Here is an 11514-nt window from a genome sequence, read left to right as displayed (position 1 = left end):
CGTAAAAAATGTGAAATTAAAATAGTTTCATCATGAGTCTGTCAGCGCATGCATGTCCTCGTTGGTGAGACCTCTTCAATAAACATTATTTTCGACGTATAATTGGAGGGAAGTTCTCTGCCAAGTTCATAGCTGCTGTCTCGAGTTATACAGAGTTAAATGCCACCTACCAACCAATCAGAAATTAGAATTAGTTGTTTCCGGGTAAATTACGTGTTCCCGCTGCAAGTACGTTCGTTACTAGGCAACACGCTCACACAAGGAGTGGAAGTTGGAAGAGCAAGATCTGATGAATGCGGTTTTCGGTAGGAACCCCTTCTTCTTTCTTTTTTTGATTTTACGATTCCTGGACGAAATCTCTTGCCTACGATCAAAGACAGTGAGAGCTGATGTTGAGGGAATAATAATTTGATAATACATTTTAATAAAAATAAAACACAAGGCCTACATCATAAAACTCAGAAGAGTATGTATTTTAATATCTCTAATAGTCAGTCTGAATGACAGTTCATGCGTGAACGTTAGGCCTATTATATAACAGTTACCCAAGTCAATGCATTATTCTTTCCTTTTTGTATTAGTGTTTAAATATTAATATATTAAATTTACAACTAATTAAATTTACTAACTAAGGCTAAAAAAAACTTTTACTCTAGGCTATAATTATGAGCAACAAGGATAAAAAATAACATAATACGCATGGCCATGATAACATGTCTAACCTTTGAGTCTTTGTGTGTGTGTGTGTGTGTGTGTGTGAGAGAGAGAGAGAGAGAGAGAGAGAGAGAGAGAGAGAGAGAGAGAGAGAGAGAGAGAGAGAGACCTGAATAAATAATTGTGAAAATAGATAGAAATGTAACAGTATGACTGTAAGCGTTGAGTACTCAGTTCACACAAATAGAATGAGATAAAAAAGATAATTGAATCAGTTGAACTTGTAGGATACTGAATAGGCTACCTGACCAAATTATCAGGGTTGGAGAGAGTAACAGTATTATAGGCCTTAAATTGAAATATGAATAGGAACTGTACTGTTAAAGTTATAGGCTAGAATACACTGTAAATCGCTGGTTATAAAAAATGTTATTAATAGTTTACTTTGGATTAGAAATGCAATCCAATACAAATAGCAATTAATGAATTGTGATCTGAGGAGAGTTTCTGCAGTGGTTCAAATTAAAATCAGTGTTAAACAAATAATTCAAAATGAATTAGATTACCCTTTTAAAAGTACCTTTTTATTATTAGTAGCCTTTAAGGTATAATATGCACTCTAGGTTTACCTTGTTTACTTTAATTTCCTATTATCACTGTAAAGCTGATTTGGAACAATCTACATTGTTAAAAAGCTATAGAAATGAAGATGACTTGACTTGACTTGAAAGGCTACCCCAGTTACAGCTTTTGTACCTGATGAATTGTATTGGAATTGGCTGGAGCTAAACTGCAGGACATTGGTCCTCCAGAAGTTGGATTAGTCACCACTGGCTTGGGTTAAATGTTGTTAAATCTATAATGAATCTGCACAGCTGGGTGTCTGCAGGCAGATGTGTGAGTCAGTCAATACAATGAAAAATGTAATGTGCAAAATGTTATTTTATCTTCACAACAATGCATGCAACCAAAACTGAACATGATTTGAGAGCGACAACACGTTAACACATCCACATTGGGGAATGCTTACCCAAAACACAAACAACTCCACCCCCAAAAGTCATCCATAGGATTGCTCTCAGTTACATTTTTTGTCAAAAAAGAAACAGCTCAATGCGGAGCAGACACAGAAATGAAGGGGTGACACCATAAACCATCCACAATGCAGAACGAATACAAAAACACACACGTATAGGCCTTCACACATATAACACCATGTTCAGGTTTGACTGTATTGTAAAAAACAATGATACTTCAGATACTTTGACCAAAGATTTTTTTTTATTGTTATAATAATGATTTTATAATGTCTAAACACAAATCTAAATGAAAACTTGTGAAAAGATGAATACCTACAATATGTGGAAATGGCAAAGGAGCCAGTGAGTAATGCTCTGCAGCCGTCTAGTGGCTGTCCTTGAAATGTCATGTTATTTAAATTTTAAATGTGTTTGCTTTCCAGTAGATGGCAGCAATCTTCCACTAAAACATGGCACCAGTCCGCGCTATCTCCATGAGCGACATTAAGAAATTAAATTAGATATAAATTATAACAAATGCAAATACATTTTAAAAAACACCACACGAGAGTGACATTACATATGTTTTAAAAAACGCTGTGTGAAGCACTTTTATGATGGATAGATGCACTTTTCTGAGCTTCAAACTGATGTTGCAATCCACTGCCATTATAAGCTCGGAAGCATCAGGGTGTTTATTAATATAACTCCGATTGTAAATATATTGTGAATTTTAACCGTTTCAAGTTTTTTTCAAATGGTTAAAATGTGCATTAAAAGGTTGGATGGAGACCCAGGCATAGGCGTCGATTTCGGGGGACGGGGGGGACGGGGTGGACGCGTACCCACCCGATTTCGTCATGAGTCATTTTGTACCCACCACTTTTAACTTCCGTCCATATTAATTTGAATTTTGGTTCGATTTTTTGACCGTTTTCAGTGGTTGTGAGGAGCAATATGAAAGAGAAATTTGGTAATCATTGTCTGACCCAACAAAAAAACATTATAATATTCATTTTATTTTCCATGTTAGCATTTATGAGGGAAAAAACAATGTGACAGTTCTCGGTTAAGGACGTGAGCGCTCTGAAAGCGGCACTAAAAGACTGCTTTAAAACTTTCACAGAGACCTCAAACAGAACAGCTGCCTTTCTTTAAAGTGAATTTCGTTTTGTATTAATTATATCTTAATTTTAATCAATATTTCATGAACCAATTGCATGGATTTAATATATAAAAAGTAAATATAGCAGAATCATACGGTGACGCATTGCTGCCACATACATATAATTTTTTCACCTCAATTATGTCTAATAATGAGATCTTATGTTGTTTTAAAATAACGATGCATTTTAATTGTTTATTAATTAACTAGTCTTTTCTAAATCAGTAGGCTGCCTGCATACATATCTCCATACATCTCTGCTGTAATGTAGCCTATAGATGCGCCTTTCATACGGACAGGATTACATAATCAGATGGTAGCTACCGTATTTGCTTTCGATTGGATTTTTTTTCGTTGGTGGACATTTTTTTAAATAACTTTATAGTTATATTTCTCATGTCTGTGAGGCTTGTCTATACACTGTTTGTCAGTTCATTTTTGAGGCGCGATCCAATTCACAGAGATCATGAAAGCGCGCCGTTCATTTTCTTTTCTTTTACAAAGGCACACCGTTTTCTTGTTGTTGTGAGTTTACACAAATAAAAGTAGCTGCGACTGATGTATTATTATTTTCTGTATGACCAGAAATGGAGTATTTTAAGTTGTTTCCACTGTTGATAGGAAAATGCGAGTGATGGCACCGGCGCCTCCATCCATGTCATAGTGCGCGCTCCACACTCCGCACAAACACTCGGATATGCGCTTCATAATAGCAAACATTTATTTAGGTTAACGTTAGAGCGAGCGGCCATGACAGACGGATAATCCTCTTCATGTTTAACTAATCAAATTATGTTGCATTTTATTGCGCCAGTTTGAAAAGTGCGGCTGAAACAGCCTATACAGATAAACGCCAAACGCTGGTGTTTTTCTTTAAGCAAATTCGTTTAGGCTTTAAAATAAATCTTGTTTATGGGCTAATTAATGCCACAATAATTTGTTTATTTTATTGGCTAATTGTATTTTTCATTTTTGTTTTGCACTGAATACCATTGAATATTTTCATTGAATATTTGCTGTGCACCGCTATGCCATCCTCCCATAGAAAGACACGTTAAGAGCCACCTATTTTCTTTAAAACGCTTAATGTATAATTAAATACATTGCGTTCATATTCTTTACCACTGAAGCTTTTTCTTTATTATAAGGGTGTATTATTCCATTAAAAAAGGACTGTTTATAAGGTGACAATCCGTTATACATCTTGAAGATTTTTGTATTGTATTTTATCTTCTGTTATAAAGACGAAGATTGACATTTCGTTAATTAAACAAAATAAGAACAGGATGTTGTAAAAAATAAACAACTTAGGCTATGTTCTGTTAGATGTGTTTTGACTACTTTTTGTTTAATTATATCTCTAGGTAATGAAGATATAGCCTATTAACAAAAATAAATCTTATTAGGCCTATATAATATATCATATATAAAAAAAAAACTTGTATATAAAATATAAAAAAGCCTATATAAAATATATTTTCAAAAAGGGCCTCATTGATTAATTTGTCATGATTGGGGGCAGCTACTATTTGCTTAAGCTTTTTGAACGTGTGATAAAGGCGCGATAGGCTGTCAATTTCATGTGGATAAAGGCATATTTTGTACATGTCCTTATAAGGGCAAAAAAATATGTCGTTTTAACGACATAACATCTCGTTATTAGGCTACGAGAAAAAGATGTCGTTTTAACGACATAACATCTCGTTATTACGAGAAAAAATGTCGTTAAAACGACATAAGATCTCGTTATTATGACATAATTGGGGGAAAAAAATAATATGCAGCAATGCGTCACCGTAGAATCACGACATGGAGGCGTCGGCGAGTGAACTGAAGTTCGTCTCATAAATGAACCGAAACTCAGCATATAATGCACATTCACAGTGTATATAGACACATTTAGACGCATTCATAATCATTACTTTTACGAACGAGCGGAGCGGAATATTCAGAAATGCGCTATATCCACTCACGAGCTCTGATCGGAACAAACCCGAACCTCACTGTCTGCTAAACTTGCGCAGAAACATCAAAATATAACCAGCTTTTTAAAATGTTTTTTTTTAAACACTATTTTAGCACAAATTATGAGCTTATTGGCGATTTATTTTTTATAATTATTGACAAAATTAGAATATAGTAAAAGTATTTTTTTTTTTTTTTGGTGAAAGTTTTGGGTGGGCCTGTTGAAAAGTGGGGCCGTGCCTGAGCTACAGGACATCGCCTTTCAAAACATAACCTGCGCGAAAGAGAGAAAAAAATGAATGCGTCATTGTACCCAGCACGAAAATGCACTTCCGAATGCGTCGATCTCTGTCCCCAGCACAAACCAAACTGACGCCCATGGACCCAGCTATTGCTGTTAAGTGTCTTTTCTGCCTAGAGTTGGTATTCCCATGCAGGACATTTATGTGTAAACATGAGTTTAACATTACGACTTTCATTAATTAATTAAATAAAACATTTTGAAGTGTGGTTAAGTATTTAGCAGATGCTTTTGTCCAAAGCGTCATTCGATATACAGTGCATACATGCATACAATGACGTTATTTACGAAAAATAATGTAAAAGCCAATGTAATTCTAAATGTTAAGTTGTTAATATTAAATAAATACATCAGTCATTTTCTTTTATGAGCAAGTAGGAATATGTTACTTTTGTTTTTTACTTAGTATTTGTCATTATTTTACAGATATGAAAACTTTAAACTTTTTTTCCCTCTCTCTCGATTTTCAGAACATTTTGTGGAATCAACTCCCAGACGGGCTGCAAAGCAGAGAAGAGATACGGGCTCAACACACCTGTTTGCACCCTCCTAAGAAAACAGTTTTTAATAAAACAAATAAAAGATATCATTGTTGTGTTTTTAATTGCCTAATACGGATAATTACAGGATTGTATTGTAATATTTACAAATAACAGGATATATACAGTATATTGAATTACAATATAAAATTGAAATTCTGTCCTGTGAAATTACAGGAAATTCCTGGCAACTAAGTTGCAGTAAAAATACAGTAAATTGAAATAAATTACAGCATTTTACTGTAATACTGCTACTATAATCACAGTAGCACTGCTGTATAAATACAGTACTTTATTGTAACAGTAAACAGTAAAAATCCTGTATATTACTTGCTGTAAATTTACTGCAATTATAGTTGCCAGGAATTTCCTGTAAAATTACAGTACATTTTTAACAGTACACTGCCACTCCACCCTTACATTTAACCCATTTCCACAATTTCCCAAAACTAAATGGATACATTATCTCCCTAAATTTCTCACAAACACACACACAATCCATAATCACATATTTGTGTGTGTTGCTTGCTTAACGTGACACTGCACATAATGTGTAGGTTGGGGGTTCCCATTAAAATGAAGTGAGCTCCACACCCGCTGGTGAAGAGAAAGTGAAGCGCTGCAGCAGAGAGGAGAAACACAGGAACAGCTCCATCCGTGCCAGTTGCTCTCCAAGACAAACTCTCTTTCCTGAAAATCAAACAAAAACAATCTTTCTCCATTAAAAAAATAAAAACACCTAGATTACTAGAAAATCTTTTTTCCTGCAAAAAGCTAAGAAGGCATCTCTTCTCCTGAATTTACCCTCAGCATTCTAGAAGTGACCGGGGTAAAAAAAAAGAAAAAAAAAAAAAGAGTAATCTCCCACTTGGACTCATCAAACAGCACTGATGTCAAACTGTCAATCAATACTAAATATCCATGTTTAAATGTAAGTTTTTCAAAGAATGTGAAAATGAAATGTTTAATTCCTCACTTTGGGGTCACACTTGTGATCCTCTTTGGTCTGTTTTGAAAATAAGCGTAACCTTTTTAATGTAAAATATAATGTACTATATTTTGTTTAAATAATAGGCCTATTTCTTTCATATTTAGTATTTCATTCGAAAAAAATATTTAATATTGTTTCCAAATAATTTAGTGCTTTAGGTTAAAACAGAGGAAAGGTACTTAAATTTCCAATGCAAGGAAAGCAGGTTTTGCATTTGGATACATATTTAGACATTATTAAAGACTATAGCCTACTTATGGAAGCTTGTTTCCGCCACAGAATAAAACATTTTAAGAGATAATTTCGACTTTTTATCTCACAATTGCGAGTTTACATCTCGCAATTCTGACTTTATTTCTCAGAATTTTGAGATATAAAGTCAGAATTGCGTGAAATAAAGTCAGAATTGCGTGTTATAAAGTCAAAATTGCGAGATATAAAGTCAGAATTGCGTGAAATAAAGTCGCAATTGCGTCTTATAAAGTCAGAATTCTGACTTTTTTTCTCGCAATTGCGACTTTACATCACGCAATTCTGACTTTATAATACGCAATTGGGAGATATAAAGTCAGAATTGCAGGATATAAAGTCGCAATTGCGTGTTATAAAGTCAGAATTGTGAGATAAACTATTCTGAGGTTAAAAAAAAAAAAGTCCGTCTTTTTTTTCCCCCTTAGAATTGGACTTTATATCTCACAATTGTGAGTTTATATCTCATGATGTAAACTCGCAATTGTGAGATAAAAAGTCGCAATTATCATTTTTTTTTTTTTTTTTTTTTTTTGTGGCGGAAACAAGCTTCCATACCCACTAGCCTACCCCAAAAATTGCTATAATATTTCCAACCCTCTTTATCTCATGACTGACAGGTGTAGCCTACAGGGCATGTTGTCCTTGTCTGATAAAGATGGCTTCCGACCGTGACACTCACAACACGATCAATCTCCTCCTGAACTATGGCTGTAGATACAAAGTAGAGATTGTATCGGTGAGCAAAGTGGCCTAGCCAGAATTACATTTTTTGGGGGTCAAATCTTAAACAGAAAGAGGCGGGTGGGGCATTTTAAGAAAAATAAATAAATAAAAATTCCTGACCAACAACCAACGCTAATCATTAACCAATAAAATTATGTTAAATTAGAATTGATAAGTTAAAAATACTAGAATTAGTTTTGTTCAGTTTTACACGCGCAAATACAAGCATAAACAACAGAACATGAGGATTCATACATCGTCATATCTCGCACCTGCACATGTGCTTATGTGAATGGAGAAAAACAGAACAGAAAGGGAATAAATATAAAGGAAATATATTTCACTTAAATACAGATGAACAAAATGAAAGAAAAAACTGTGCGACAAGTAATAGCCTAAACACTAAGTTTCGATAATTTTTTTACGTGCTCCAAAAACTTAGCGGAAAGGAAACCGAGATGGCAGAAAGCGCATCCTGTTTGTTTTCTTTATTTTACAAAAAGCACATTTTGTTTTTATTGTGAGTTTACGCAAATAAAAGTAAACCCTTCATAACAGTCCAGTGATGAATCTGGGTCCTGGAAATGGGAAGCCTCAGGTGCCCTCTCCTCATGGAAATGTGAAGTATAGGCTCAGATGTAGATGGCACTTTTCCTCCTCCTTGCTCATCTCAGTATATTTCATCATGTATAGGAAACCCCAGTACAGCAGCAGTATCAGTTCACCCCACAAACAGATCCAGTGTATAAAAGAACAAGTTCTCCACACCAAATCTGTGTCATCTTAAAGCTATATATATATGGCAAGCCGTTTTATCTTAAATTGTACCCAGCGTTACTCATCGTAATTGCATTTTTACTAGTAACAGTTCCAATTAGAGAGCTCTCTTATTCAATTATTACTAGTAAGAATTACAATTACAAAGCTCTCTAATTCAATTCTTACTAACAGTTCCAATTAGAGAGCTCTACAAATGAATTTTTACTAGTCATATGTCTCCATTGACTTCCATTCATTTTTAATTACGGAGCTCTACAATTGAATTGTTACTAAGAATGCAATTGCAGAGCTCTTTAATTCAATTAGATAGCTCTGCAATTATACATATCTTTAATTCGTTTTTTTATTAGTAAAAATTGAATTGTAGAGCTCTCTAATTGTAATTGTAATTATAATTTTCCATGGTTCTTTATCTAATCTTTAAAAAATGTGGCGGTCTTAATTTTTTACTTAACTGTGATTTCAAATGCACCAAACTCCCAATTAAGTTAATTAAGCTTTGAATGCGTGGAAATTGGTCAACAAAAACACATTTTTCTTCCCATTCCTGTGTTACTTGGAATAATCAATATATATTATTCAAAAACAAGACTATTATGCAATGATTTTATTAGTAGCTAAGTTTAAAGAAGGATTTTCACCATTATGCTATTTTTGTAAAGAGGAAACAGAAACAATCTTACAATTTACTTTTCAGTTGTAATTATACCAAATTATTTTGGTCCCAAGTTTCTTTGTTTCTTTTTGATTTGTTTTAGGTTTGTCACAATAACTGATATAATGGTCTTGTTTATGGATTGTGATACGGTTTATTGGAAATGGAAGTTGTAATTAAAATTCTTATGTTACTTGGGAAATATCATATACATAAACCAAAGTGTATGTTACTATTTTCCACTGACTTACAGTTTTTTTCACCCCTCTCTAACTTAAATACAGAACAATCATAACGCTGTTAAGACATCTCAGCTGTTGAAAATGATACTTAATGTATTAGATCGATGGATGATTGATTTTTAATATAAAATGCAGAATTTTGATTTTATTGTTTTATAGATTCAAGTGCTTTGGTATTACTTTTTATTCCCCTATTAATGTTATTTCAATAAAAACAAATAAATAAATGTAAAAAACAACTTTAACATTAGACACTAAGTTTATGTAATAATACTCGTTTTTGCTTTTCGTCGGCTGTTTTCAAAGCGATTTTATGTTGTTTTTATTCAGTTTTTTTCCATAATTGAGAAAAAACACACAATTATGCTCATCTCGTTATGTCGTGGCGACATCATGTGGTCAACATGTGAACGTGACGTCTGATTGCATGGAAGTGAGGTCTGAAGTGGGACATTTAAACGTCCAGACGCAGAATGAGCAGTTCAGATCATGCATTCGCCAACTATCGAAACATCGATTTTCACAACAAGAATTTTATTTACCTCTGCAAACTGAAGATGGATCTTACTATGATCTATATGATGAAGGTCTCCTATAATCGGCAAAGACCAAGGTCCAGGAGGAAAGTTCTTCGGCGCTTTATTTCTGGTATAATCGCTCAGCAATAAAAACACACACGAAAATATCAAAATACTTTTGATATCGATCCACTCGTAAAGCTGCAACAGGTCCATGATGACTGACGTTCTGGATTGTTGTGTACGCAGCAACAAAAAAGAAAGAACCCTCTTAAACCGGAAGGTCGAATCCATGCGCGTCAGAAGCAAAATAAAAAGTGGGCGGGTCTTCCCCATAGACTTCCCACAGAAGAAAAATACTGGAGTACTAGATGCCATTTCCTGTATTGACGCCTCTTAATGAAACAATAACAAATATATATGAAGGTAATTTGCGGTTTGAAATTCAGACTTCTTTTGGCAATAAATCCATAGACATATCGCATGTCATTCTTCATGATTTGTTAATTCAGGTGACGCGGGTTTTAACCCTTTCTTGCTTACAGTCCACTAGAGGGGGCGACAGGATAATAAGTCTTTTCTACTCTTTCCCTGTTTGCATCAGTTTAAATTTCATTCATAAATAGGCTATATCTGTGTATCCATAGACATCATATAGGTAGACGCCCTATCGACCGCTACTGCCTATTGGCACGGACGAGCCGTGGGGCCGCCATCTTAAACCGGTCAACCGCTCCGCTCAGTGTAATCTGTTTGGCAGGTGTCAGCACATTTAATTAATCATATCTCACTGAATACCGAACCGATTTTCACGCGGGTTTTTTTGCTGCAAAGGTCATACATGTAGCTATGATACAGGACACATTGCATATTTTATTCACAAAATACAACCAATAGTACGGTAATGTTAAATGTTAAATCTAACTTGTGAAAAGTAATCCCCGAGCGATGGTCCGCCGATTTGAGCAGGAATATGCTGCACAGTGCTCTGGCGTCTACTGCTGCTATGCAACGCAAATAGGAGTATGACCGGTTTAAGATGGCGGCCGCATTTCTTGCGCCCAGCGGCCAATAGGGCGTCTAGCTATATATGATGTCTATGTGTGTATCCACTCTCCACGCACGACGGTGTAATTGACTTCCGGGTAAAGATGCGATCAGTCAAATGAAATACAATAAACGTATAAATTAAAAAGCGATCGGAAATGTCGTCCAATTTTCTAATACTATTATTTGATGACAACAATACATTTGGAAAACAAAATACAGCCATTTGTGCTTTTTTTCTTTTAAACAAAAAACCAAGCTGCACCCTTTTTTAAATGAATCTTTCGTAAATATTTGAAATTATTGAATGATTTTATTGTGTTTTAATGTTATATGAAATGTTACCATTAGATATTTTCTCATTTTATGTCATTATCATAAAAAAATAAATAAATAAAAGTGAAAGTCAAGGAGTGTTCACCCGCCCAGATCAGCAGAATCATCAGCAACCACGATTAGCCAAATTCACCTGCCAGCAAAGTGATTCATTGGGATACAAGGTGTAGCTCGCAGCCTCGTCGACCTTCACAATATCAAAGCACGCGCGGCTGATTTATATAGGGCAGACAGGACCTGTGTTTCTCTTCGACGGTGACTGGAAATTTAAGCTGCGATTTTTCACGTTGGATATACTCGCGCGATCAAATACAGATGTGTTAAACA

Source organism: Rutilus rutilus (genome assembly GCF_951802725.1).
Source record: "Rutilus rutilus genome assembly, chromosome: 15".
Classification (NCBI taxonomy): Eukaryota; Metazoa; Chordata; class Actinopteri; order Cypriniformes; family Leuciscidae; genus Rutilus; species Rutilus rutilus.
Note: the sequence above shows the minus strand (reverse complement) of the source record.